This window comes from Vipera berus, assembly GCF_964194415.1.
Source record: "Vipera berus genome assembly, chromosome: W".
NCBI classification, from domain to species: domain Eukaryota; kingdom Metazoa; phylum Chordata; class Lepidosauria; order Squamata; family Viperidae; genus Vipera; species Vipera berus.
The window spans coordinates 57,210,085-57,221,059 of NC_138210.1; the positions used below are offsets into that span (position 1 = coordinate 57,210,085).

General features: G+C 42.6%; 1 protein-coding gene across 1 annotated transcript in view; it reads right to left on the minus strand.

The window, feature by feature from the left end:
* Positions 1-10,975, minus strand: part of LOC308676611 (testicular acid phosphatase homolog) — a 43,513-nt gene that overhangs the window by 31,822 nt on the left and 716 nt on the right. The window lies entirely within an intron of this gene.

Consider the following 10,975-nt stretch of genomic DNA (forward strand, 5'->3'; position numbering starts at 1 on the left):
AGCATTTACTTCTGGTTTCTAGCAAAAAAAAAAATCCATTGGATAAAATGGATTCACTTAAATAATCTGAACTGGAGGTATAATCCAAACAGTAAAAGAGCCAAAATCACAGCCAACACAGTGCTAGGCTGTATTAACAGACGGATAGAATTAAAATCACGTGAAGTGTTAACACCACTTTATAATGCCTCAGTAAGGCCACACTTGGAATACTGCATCCAGTTTTGGTCACCACAATGTAAAAAAGATGTTGAGACTCTGGAAAGAGTACAGAGAAGAGCAACAAAGATGATTAGGGGACTGGAGGCTAAAACATATAGGGAACGGTTGCTGGAATTGGGTATGTGTAGTTTAACGAAGAGAAGAGTGAGGGGTGACATGATAGCAGTGTTCCAATATCTCAGGGGCTGCCGCAAAGAAGAGGGAGTCAAGCTATTCTCCAAAACGCCTGAAGGCAGGACAAGAAGTAACAGATGGAAACTAACCAAAGAGAGAAGCAACCTAGAACTAAGGAGAAATTTCCTGACAGTGAGAAAAATTAATCATTGGAACGACTTGCCTCCAGAAGCTGTGTATGTTCCAACACTGAAACACATTTGTCTGAAATGGTATAGGGTTTCCTGCCTGAGCAGGGGGTTGGACTAATGACCTCCAAGGACCCTTCCAACATCATCATCATCATCATCATCATCATTATTATTTGAACTGGATTCATAAGAGTTCAGGGATGATCTAACAAACCATCCAAAAAGCATCAGCTTGGGCAAGGCTGACCTTGCCTGTTGTGGGAACAGGGCTAATTAATAAATGAATATGAATTGTTCAGAAATTCAGAGATGGCTGCTTTCTCATTCATCCTCTTTTTCCTCCCTTCCTCAGTTCTCCCTCCTGCAGTTCTCCAACAAAATTCGGGAACATTTTGACTTCAGAAGTTTCCAAAATGACCGAAACCTACACCACATCCTACAAGAAGCCCGTCAGCTGCATGGCTCTTCCTACACGGCCACTGCCATCCAGAAAGCTGTGTGGGTCTCTGGGCAGAACTTTCCTCTACCCCAACCCTGGGCTCCTTCCTGCTTGGTTGGGTCTAGGCAGGGCTCACATCCCTTATCATGGAGCCATGGCCATGGAAGAATCCTCAACCCTTGGAATGTCTGCAGCTAGACTAGGATACGGGTCTGGAAAAGGAAGCGGGCAATGGCACTTCAGTCTCTCTCTCTCTCCCTCCCTCTCCCACCTATTAGGGAACAGTTCACCCCTCAGAAAGGCGCTCGCAGCAATGCCAAGAGGTTCCTGGTGATTGTGATTGATGGAGAAAAAATTGGGGATCCCTTGGACTATGACGAGGTCGTCCAGGAGGCTGACAGGGCTCGAATCACACGCTTTGCTGTTGGGGTGAGGTCTAGCTTATTTGCCTGTCTTCTCCTTTATTTCTCCCATTTTGCTACCCCACCCTTAGGGAGCTTAGATGAGTGTTTCGTAACCTTGGCAACTGGAAGATGGCAACTTTGCCAGAATCCCCCACCCATCTTCCAGGTGCCAAGGTTGAGAAACACTGATGTAGATGATAGAGCTCAACCCAGGATCATGGAGAAGGCCACTAGAGTCCCCTCTTTTGTTGTTTTTCATTCTTTTATTGCTTTTATTGTTTTTACTTTGCTTTAATTGTTAGCGGGCCAGAATCATGTACAGTGGTGCCTTGGCACCCAACTGCTTTGAAACTCATTGAATTTGGTATTCAATGCATTTTGATGTGAATATTTCATCCTGGTACCCATTGTTTATTTGGTACTCAATGCAGAAGCTAGAACATGTCGGTGTTGGCTGCCTTGTGACTTACTACATTATTCCTTATGGGAAAAATTTGTTTGGTACTCATCCTTTTTGGTACTCATTGTGGCTCCTGGAACTGATGAGTACCAAGGTACCACCGTATATGAAATGGGTGGCCTATACATTCAATCAATCAATCAATCAATCAATCTGTGCGGCAGTCATACACAAAAGACACCTACAGTATATCTATAAGTATCTAATTGCAATGAGGCCTGATTATCCTACCTTTCTCTCTTTAACTATTCCTACATTAATTCTTATTTTGTTGGAATTAATAGGGGTACTGCGGGATGTTGTTTGAAACCTGTGTGTGGTTGTTGTGTTTGGTCTGTGTGAGTGTGAACATGTACTTACTGCTTTGACTTTTATTTCATGAACTACTTTTATTGGATGGAGTTTTGTAATTACTAGGTTCTTCGGAATTGTACCACACCTTTGTAAAGGCACAGATTAATAACTATTATTATCACACATTATCATCATTGCTACCAAAATAAAAATAGTCATTGGCTCCGACCCAATGCTCTCTGTGAAAGTGTGTGTACTGGTCCAGGAAAAAAAATGAAATAAATGAACTGAAATAAAATAATAAAAGATGAGAATGGTAAGGAATATCCCAGAAAGAACTGGAAAGGATAGTGTACAGCTTTGTCACCAATTTGCCTTCTGCTGTACAGTTTATGACAGATTATAGCAGCCACTTTCCCAGTGAGCAATACATAAATTTATCCTCTCCACAACAACCATTTTGTTAGTATGTCCATGTCACACTCTCAGGCTTCCAAATGAACTCAGAAAGGTTGTCTGTCTATAATGCAAGTACTTCCTTGTTTAGAGACTACCTCGTTTACTGACCATTCGGAGTTACGATAGTGATGAAAAAATAACTTTGGGACCCATGCTTGCATGCACGACCTTTGCAGGTCAGTAAAGCAAAGGAAAGCTGAAAGGAAAATGATGAGCCCAGTTGCAATTTTACTTAACAACTGAATTGCCAGGCCCCGTTGGAGTTGCTAAATGAGAGCTACCTGGATTTCCAAAGCTAGTCTTAAGCACGATAGTTTTCGAATTGCCACCTCTGCTTGCCAAAGTTTCAGCAAGGATAGCATGCTCATTTGGTAGCAACCAAGAGGAATCTTTTCTTGCTGTCGGCAAATTGCTAAGTCTGCAGTTTCCAAGGGTGTTTGGAAACTGTGTTTTCCAAAAATCAGTCCAGCTTGAGGGTAAGAGTTAATAATTAACCTGTTTGAAACCTAAGGAGGAGGAGGGGTTGATGTGTAAACTGAACACTCCCTTACCTGTTCTGTCAGAGCTGTTTTGCTGTTGCTTTGTGAGAGGTAATGCACCAGCTTCCTGCAACTTGACTGCAATGCCTCTAGGCCAGTTTATCAAGTAGAGGCTGTGTTTTCTGGTTGTCCTCCTTGGTAAACCCTGGCCCCTCGTTCTGTTTTTGCCCGCTGAGGATGCCATAACATTCCTCCCCGCAGCAATCTTCACCTTCCTTTCCAGATTTCCTGGATTAAAAGATTAAATTTCAGAGCACGGTTGCCATCGCTGCAGTGTCTCTCAAACTTGGCAACTTTTAAGATCGGTAGACTTTAAATTTCCAAGAAATGGCGGGAGCCAAGAATAACAGAATTGGAAAGGACCTTGGAGGTCTTCTAGTCCAACCCCCTGCTCAAGCAAGAGACCCTAGACCAGTGATGGCGAAGCTTTTAGACACCGAGTGCCCAAAACTGCAACCCAAAACCCACTTATGTATCATTGGGTGCCGGCTGGGCGTGGCCCATTGGGTGGGCGTGGCTGCAGTGGTAAAGGCAGACTGGGTGGGACTAAAAAGTGCAATCAATCAATTCCAACTCTGCGAGACCTTCCCCCCCCCCCCCCGTGAGAAGTTAAAATTGATTGATTGAACCTTTTTTCTTTTTTTTTTGCATACGGTAGCGGAGGCCTAAAGCAAAAAGGTTTCATAAAACCCAGCGGAAGGCCTAGGACTGGGGCGATGGCACGCGTGCCCACAGGGAGGGCTCTGCGTGCCACCGGTGCCATAGGTTCGCCACCACGGCCCTACACCATTTCAGACCAATGGCTGTCTAGTCTCTTCTCAAAAGCCTCCCGTGATGGAGCACCCACAGCTTCTGAAGACAAACCGTTCCACTAACCCAACGACATGCATTCAGGTCTTTTACAGTGCTTAAAGAAAATATATTAAATGAAGGCAGCCATGTTTCCTAGCATTGTAGAGCACTGGGAATTTGGAGATGAATTTTGGGTCATAGGTAGTCCTTGAAGCTCACTGTCCACCATCTAACAGGGTAGAGGGCTAAGTAGGAGAGAACCCTATTTTCTTCTTCATTTCTACAAACTTCCTTGGACAACCAGTACTCAATGGTCTTTCACTGACTTTTTTTTTCTCCCCTGGAAGGTTGGCCCAGCGTTTTCAAGCAGACTGGCCCAGTGGGAGCTTCGCGCCATGGCTTCCCGCCCTGCCACAGAGCATACTTTCATTCTGCGACAGTTCTCAGATCTCATAGATATTGAACTGAAACAGAAGATTTGTGCCACTCATGGTAATAGGATTTGGGATCATGGGGAATGGAGAGGGGTACCCATTCACATACCCAGAAAGGGCTAAGGGCACCTTGCAAGTCTATGTATGCATTATTGCGATGTTGCAGTGAAGACTGTCCCTAATTAGTAATTCAGCCACTTACCACAGTTTTCACCTGAAAATTCCATTCACTTTCTCTCCTATAACCTTTTCTGCAAGCAGGTGTGGGTATTCTGTGGCCCCCACATTATTATTATTATTATTATTTTTAACAAGGGCCTTTTTTGGTCCTCCTATAAACCAAGGAGTTCCGCCAGGCTAGCTGATATTGTTTAGTGTTATTCTGGCTACTAAAGCATTGGCACTCGTGACTGAATATCAAAAATTGTTTTATTTTAATTTCTGCGTGGACTTTTTTAAAAGAGTAAAGACCAGGCGAATGATTGGATTGATAATGATTTTATTTGCACAAGAATTTGAGGAATTTAATTCCAAGCGGTGCGCAGCGTAAATGGCTTCAAAATGGCATTAGATTAATAAATGGAGACAAAGCTTAGCAATATTTCCAATGGGTAGCTGAAGTAACTTGCTATATTCCAAGAGAAGGCAAAATTGCCTTCCTGTCTGGCTTGAATGGGGTGATGCTCAGGAATTTGAAGGAAAATGAAGTCAGCAACTAGGTTGATACTGAAAAGCTTTGCAAAGCAAAATCTGGTTGGTACTTAGATGGAAGTCCACTGCAAGATACCAAGATTGTATGTTAAATTGTATAGCTAAAAATCTATCTTGGGGGAAGACAATGCCAAATCACTTCCAAACTATCATGGATATGTCCGGGACGTCAACAGGAATTGGGCTTAACCTTAAAGAACCTTTACTGTACCTTTTAATACTGATCATAAGAAGTAAATCACTGCCAAGTAAAGGAAGATAATGTCATTAAGCATCTCAAGATAAACCAGCAAAACCAATTTTTCTTCTTACTAAAATTCTTGCCCCCTCAATTGGAGTAATGTGATGGGCAAAAATTCAGTCATAGATTATGCATTTCTCAGGGATAGAAATAGTTCTTATCAGTCACTATCTGCTTCTCCTTATGGTTAAAATCCTAACAATTATATCCCTTTTCCCAAAAGGCAACCATGTGGCTGAACCCTTAACTGCTACATATATCTCTGGGTATATGTCAACATAGGGGGTCTCTATATATAAAGGGTGGTGGTGAGGAAAGAATTATTGCAATTGATTTTGCATGATAATGAGAGGTTGGAATGAGAGGTTGGAATGGCAGATCGGTGTGAGAAAGTCTGCTTTGTTTTCTTCTAGATACTGCGTTTCCACAGCCCACATTAGCACCCCCAATTTCTTGCACCTCGTGTTCGGATCCCCGCGTGCTGCAGAAACTGGAGGAATTGGTGCAAGGCCTGGATCAAGTAAAATCCAAGCTGGACCAGCTAGCTGCCAGGGTTGGGAAATGCGGACAGAGTTCCCATGGTTAATGTAGTTTGCAGCAGGAGGAGAGTGATGCAAAGAAATGCAGGATCAGCTTAAGGAGTGTTTTTGTATTTTTGGTTCAGTTTCAAGGAGCCAAACTTCTGAATTTAATCCAGATTCCAATACGATGCTGAAGACCCTTTGATGCAATAAAACCATTAGCTCATCAGGCTTGTGTCTGCTTTTTTTTAAATATAGCAACAATATATTTCTGTCCTATAGAAATTACCTTGGAGATACTCACTACATGTTATTTATTTATCATGTGGCACATTCTCATCACATTTCAATAAGAACACAACAGGTAAAAACACAAAATATGAAATATAAGGTCTAAAATATTACAGACATATGTCTGGATTGTTGTTGTTGTTAGTTGCGAAGTTGTGTCCAACCCATCGCGACCCTATGGACAATGTTCCTCCAGGCCTTCCTGTCCTCTACCATCTTCTGGAGTCCATTTAAGCTCACACCTACTGTTTCAGTGACTCCATCCAGTCTGGATTACAGATATAATTTTTTCCTTCATTTGTCACAGCCAGGAAATCAATGTGTTCCATGTTCAGCAGTACAGTAAAGGTAAAGGTAAAGGTTCCCCCGCACATGCATGCTAGTCTTTTCCGACTCTACGGACCGGTGGTCATCTCCGTTTCAAAGCTGAAGAGCCAGCGCTTGTCCGAGGACGTCTCCGTGGTCATGTGGCCGGCATGACGAGACGCCAAAGGCGCACGGAACGCTGTTACCTTCCCACCGTAGTGGTCCCTATTTTTCTACTTGCATTTTTACGTGCTTTCGAACTGCTAGGTTGGCAGAAGCTGGGATGAGTAACAGGCGCTCACTCTGTTACGCGGCACTCGGCATTCGACCTGCCAAACTGCCGACCATCTGATCGACAAGCTCAGCGTCCTAACCCACTGAGCCACCGCTTCCCTTTTCAGCAGTACAGTAGTATATCACAAATTCTGTGTTGCACTGAGACACAACAGGAAAGGCTTCTTTTCTTCAAGGCAAATTTGGTTAACCTTTGTATGTAAATCTTTGGTTAGCCTTTCTATTTTTGTTTTTTAAAGAATTACGGTAATCTTGTCAAAAACTTTTTAAAAAACCTGTTTCCTAAAGGGTCGTGCAGTTATAACCAGTGCCTGGCAAAAAGCTGAAAATGTGTTAGTGGCAGAATTTCAGTCTTTGCATGCTGGATAATGAAGGCACACAGAATATCAATTCCTCACCGAGGATCAGAGGTGTGGGTATCAAAGAAGTCAAAATGGCGGCCACCACTGTACAATTACAGCCTGCCCCTTTGAAGCCCCAATCGAGAGGGGTGCTTCATTATCCCCTCCCTCTACCTCAGGGTTTCCCAAGCTTGGCAACTTTGAGATGAGTGGACTTGAATTCCCAGAATTCTCCAGCCAGCCTGCGGTTCCAGACAAGTGTAGATGTGGTGTGGTGTCTACACAATCAGGACTAATGATAAATTGCGTGGTGTCCAAAACAAAGAGTATCTTTTAGCCTGCTGTCTCCGTTCAGCTTAGAGATTTCTTTTTATTATTTATAGCATGAATATTAGTTGTGGTTTTTTTAAAAAAAAAATATTTATAGTGTTTAGCGTTCACGGATATGTCAGCTGCTTGGTAACATCACCTTGTTTCACTAATTGTTATCTAGAATGAAAGGCAGCAAACTGGAAACGGAGAAGCAGACCTGATCTAAACTTTTTTTTTTTATAACTAGTCAGTTTATTATGTAAACTTTTTTCCCTTGGGAAAAAAAAGCCTCCGGTCACTACCGAAGATTAGTTCACGTACAAAAATAAGTCAGATGTAACTTAGCATGCTTGTTTGTGAATTAACGTGGCAAACTTAACTCATGGGCTTTACTGACCCTGATATATGGGTGTGCCAGTTTCATGAATCCATCCAATCATGGCTTATTCAATAAGCCATAGGTGGTCAACTTTCTTTGGCCTGCAGGCCACATTGTTTCCTTTAGTTGCAGTTTAGGGCTGTGGGGTAAATTTTGCCCCTTAAACCCTTTCTCAACAAAACTGGAAAAGAATTCCTTAGATTTGGAATTTGTGAGGAACAAAACAGTTGCCCGCCTCTGAAATAAATCATGATTAAACAAATGATCATTTAGCACTCCTCTCCCTCAGTTTAGCACATCTTTCAGATCAGCGCTCAACTCTAAGCCTCAAATTATACATAAACAGTGAGCAGATTTCAACTTTGATATCTACTGTGCTTTGGTTTGTTCGCCTTTCTAGAAATTCACACCTAGAACCTGGTGTAAAAATCACACATTAGAGAATTCTAACCTCAGGAATTTATTCCCCACAAGGAGCTACTCCTTCATATTAGTTATAACATTTTGGATATGTGGTAATTATTAACTATGATTACAGTTAAATAATCTCTGGACAAGTCTCTAACTCCGGGAAACATAGAAGGAAAGAGAAAAGGACAATCAGGAGGAAAGTGAATGGACTCTGTTACGGTGCCAAAGGATGCACCAAGGGAAGACTTGAAGGACCAGGTTAGGAACAAGTCATCACAGAGAAAAAGCATCTAAATGATTGACACTGTCTTGATGGCACACAAACAATAATTTGTTGTTGTTAGTTGCGAAGTCGTGTTCAACCCATCACGACCCTATGGACAACGTTCCTCCAGGCCTTCCTGTCCTCTACCATCTTCTGGAGTCCATTTAAGCTCACACCTACTGCTTCAGTGACTCCATCCAGCCACCTCGTTCTCTATCGTCCCCTTCTTCCCTTGCCCTCAACCTTTCCCAGCATTAGGCTCTTCTCCAGTGAGTCCTTCCTTCTCATTAGGTGGCCAATGTATTTGAGCTTTAGCTTCAGGATCTGGCCTTCTAAAGAGCAGTCAGGGTTGATCTCCTCTAGGACTGACCGATTTGATCGCCTTGCAGTCCAAGGGACTCGCAGGAGTCTCCTCCAGCACCATAGTTCAAAGGCCTCAATTCTTTGGCGCTCAGCCTTTCTTATGGTCCAGCTTTCACTGCCATACATTGCAACTGGGAAAACCGTGGCCTTGACTATACGCACCTTTGTTGGCAGGGTGATGTCTCTGCTTTTTAGTATGCTGTCTAGATTTGCCATAGCTTTCCTCCCCAGGAGCGTCTTTTAATTTCTTGGCTGCAGTCCCCATCTGCAGTGATCTTGGAGCCCAGGAAAATAAAATCTGTCACTACCTCCATTTCTTCCCCATCTATTTGCCCGGAATTGAGAGGGCCAGATGTCATGATCTTGGTTTTCTTAATGTTGAGTTTCAAGCCCACTTTTGCACTCTCCTTCTTCACCCACATCAAGAGGCTCTCTAGTTCCTCTTCACTTTCTGCCATTAGAGTGGTATCATCTGCATATCTTAGGTTGTTGATATTTCTCCCGGCAATCTTAATTCCAACTTTTGATTCATTTAACCCTGCCTTTCTCATGAAGTGCTCTGCATACAGTATAAGTTAAATAGGCAGGGCCGGACTCCTTTCCCAATTTTGAACCAATCAGTGGTTCCGCGTCCAGTTCTCACTGTTGCTTCTCGACCCGCCTATAGGTTTCTCAAGAGACAAATTAGACGGTTTGATACTCCCATCAATTACTGTTAAATAAAAGGAAACGAATCCTTGCAAAAAAAATTACAGATCTTGCACAAACCTAGATCTTTGCCAACCCTTTCTACACAAATAACGCTACCAACAGATGATACTCTGTCAAGTTAACCCTTGTGCTTGATTTTGCTAGAACTCTTTTTTTAAAAAAATCCATTTATATCCCGCCCTTCTCTGAAGACTCAGGGTGGCTTACAATCTAAGAAGTACAAATCAATGTGCTTAGCAATAGCCTTCATTCTATGTATATGCCTGCTTATTAGGGCTTTCGCCCGCCCCCCAGCGGCATTTTTTTTACAAAGTCAGCTTATTGCCCCCAACAATCTGGGTCCTCATTTTACCTACCTCGGAAGGATGGAAGGCTGAGTCAACCTTGAGCCTGGTGGGACTCAAACCTGCACTAATTGCAGGCAGCTTTAGGAGCCATCCTAACTTGGCTTTCACTGCTGCTGCTAAGTCGGTTTCTAGCATTAGAATGCATTCATGAAAAAATCCATTTTCAGGTCAGAAATGGGGAAATGTCAGGCAGATCTTGGGAGAAAATAAATAGAAAAGAACCTGAAAGTAGTGAAAGAAACTAGAATGAGAGTAGAATCATTGCAGGGGGGGAAAAGTATGACAGTGCTGTATGAAAAAGTATTTAACGCCAGATTACTTTCTCAGTAGGACAAACTGAAAGTTGACATAAAGATGTGGAAGCTCCTCAGAGGAGAGGGGGAAAAATGCTACCGGCTGCCATAGAAATTTGTGGAAATAGGGAGGAAAGATGCTTAGTGGAATAAACTCTTAGTGCAATGGTGATCACGTGACTGTGGGGAGCTGAGACAGATGTAAATGCCTGCTGCTTGCAACCCCCCCCCCAAATATTGATCATGTGACCACACAGATGTTGCAATGCAAAGGTTCAGCACAAATCTAGGGTGTTTTTTTTAAAAACTGTTTTAACTTCGGTCACCAAACAAGACAGTTGGTAACCAGAAAACTACCTAAATGTATTAAGGAAAAAACATTGCAAAAAATTATTAGAAGAAAACAAGAAACAAGTTTAAAAAGCCTCTGTGGACTCCATGGCATCTGCACCACAATCCAAGGATTTTTTTTTTCCTGCCCAAGGTAAAAAATTAACATAACATGCATCCAGTCCAGAAGATGAACTGACTGCCTTTGAAAAGTTTGTATAATTACCTCAGTCTAGGCTAGGGGCTATATTTGCAACTGCTGTATCCAATGTGAGACATTTACTCAACATTGTATCAGTGTTTCCTCAACCTCAGCAACTTAAAAGATGTATGGACTTCCACTCCGAATCGGAATGTTTACTGCAATGCCCAATCCTGCATTTTAAAGTTGCTGTGGTTTAAAAACAGAGACCTTCATCCTACAGTGGATAGACAATGGCTAAAATGATGATGATGATGAAAGCTATGTTCAGTCTCTTTAATCAGAATAGAGCTGGAAGGGACCTTGGAG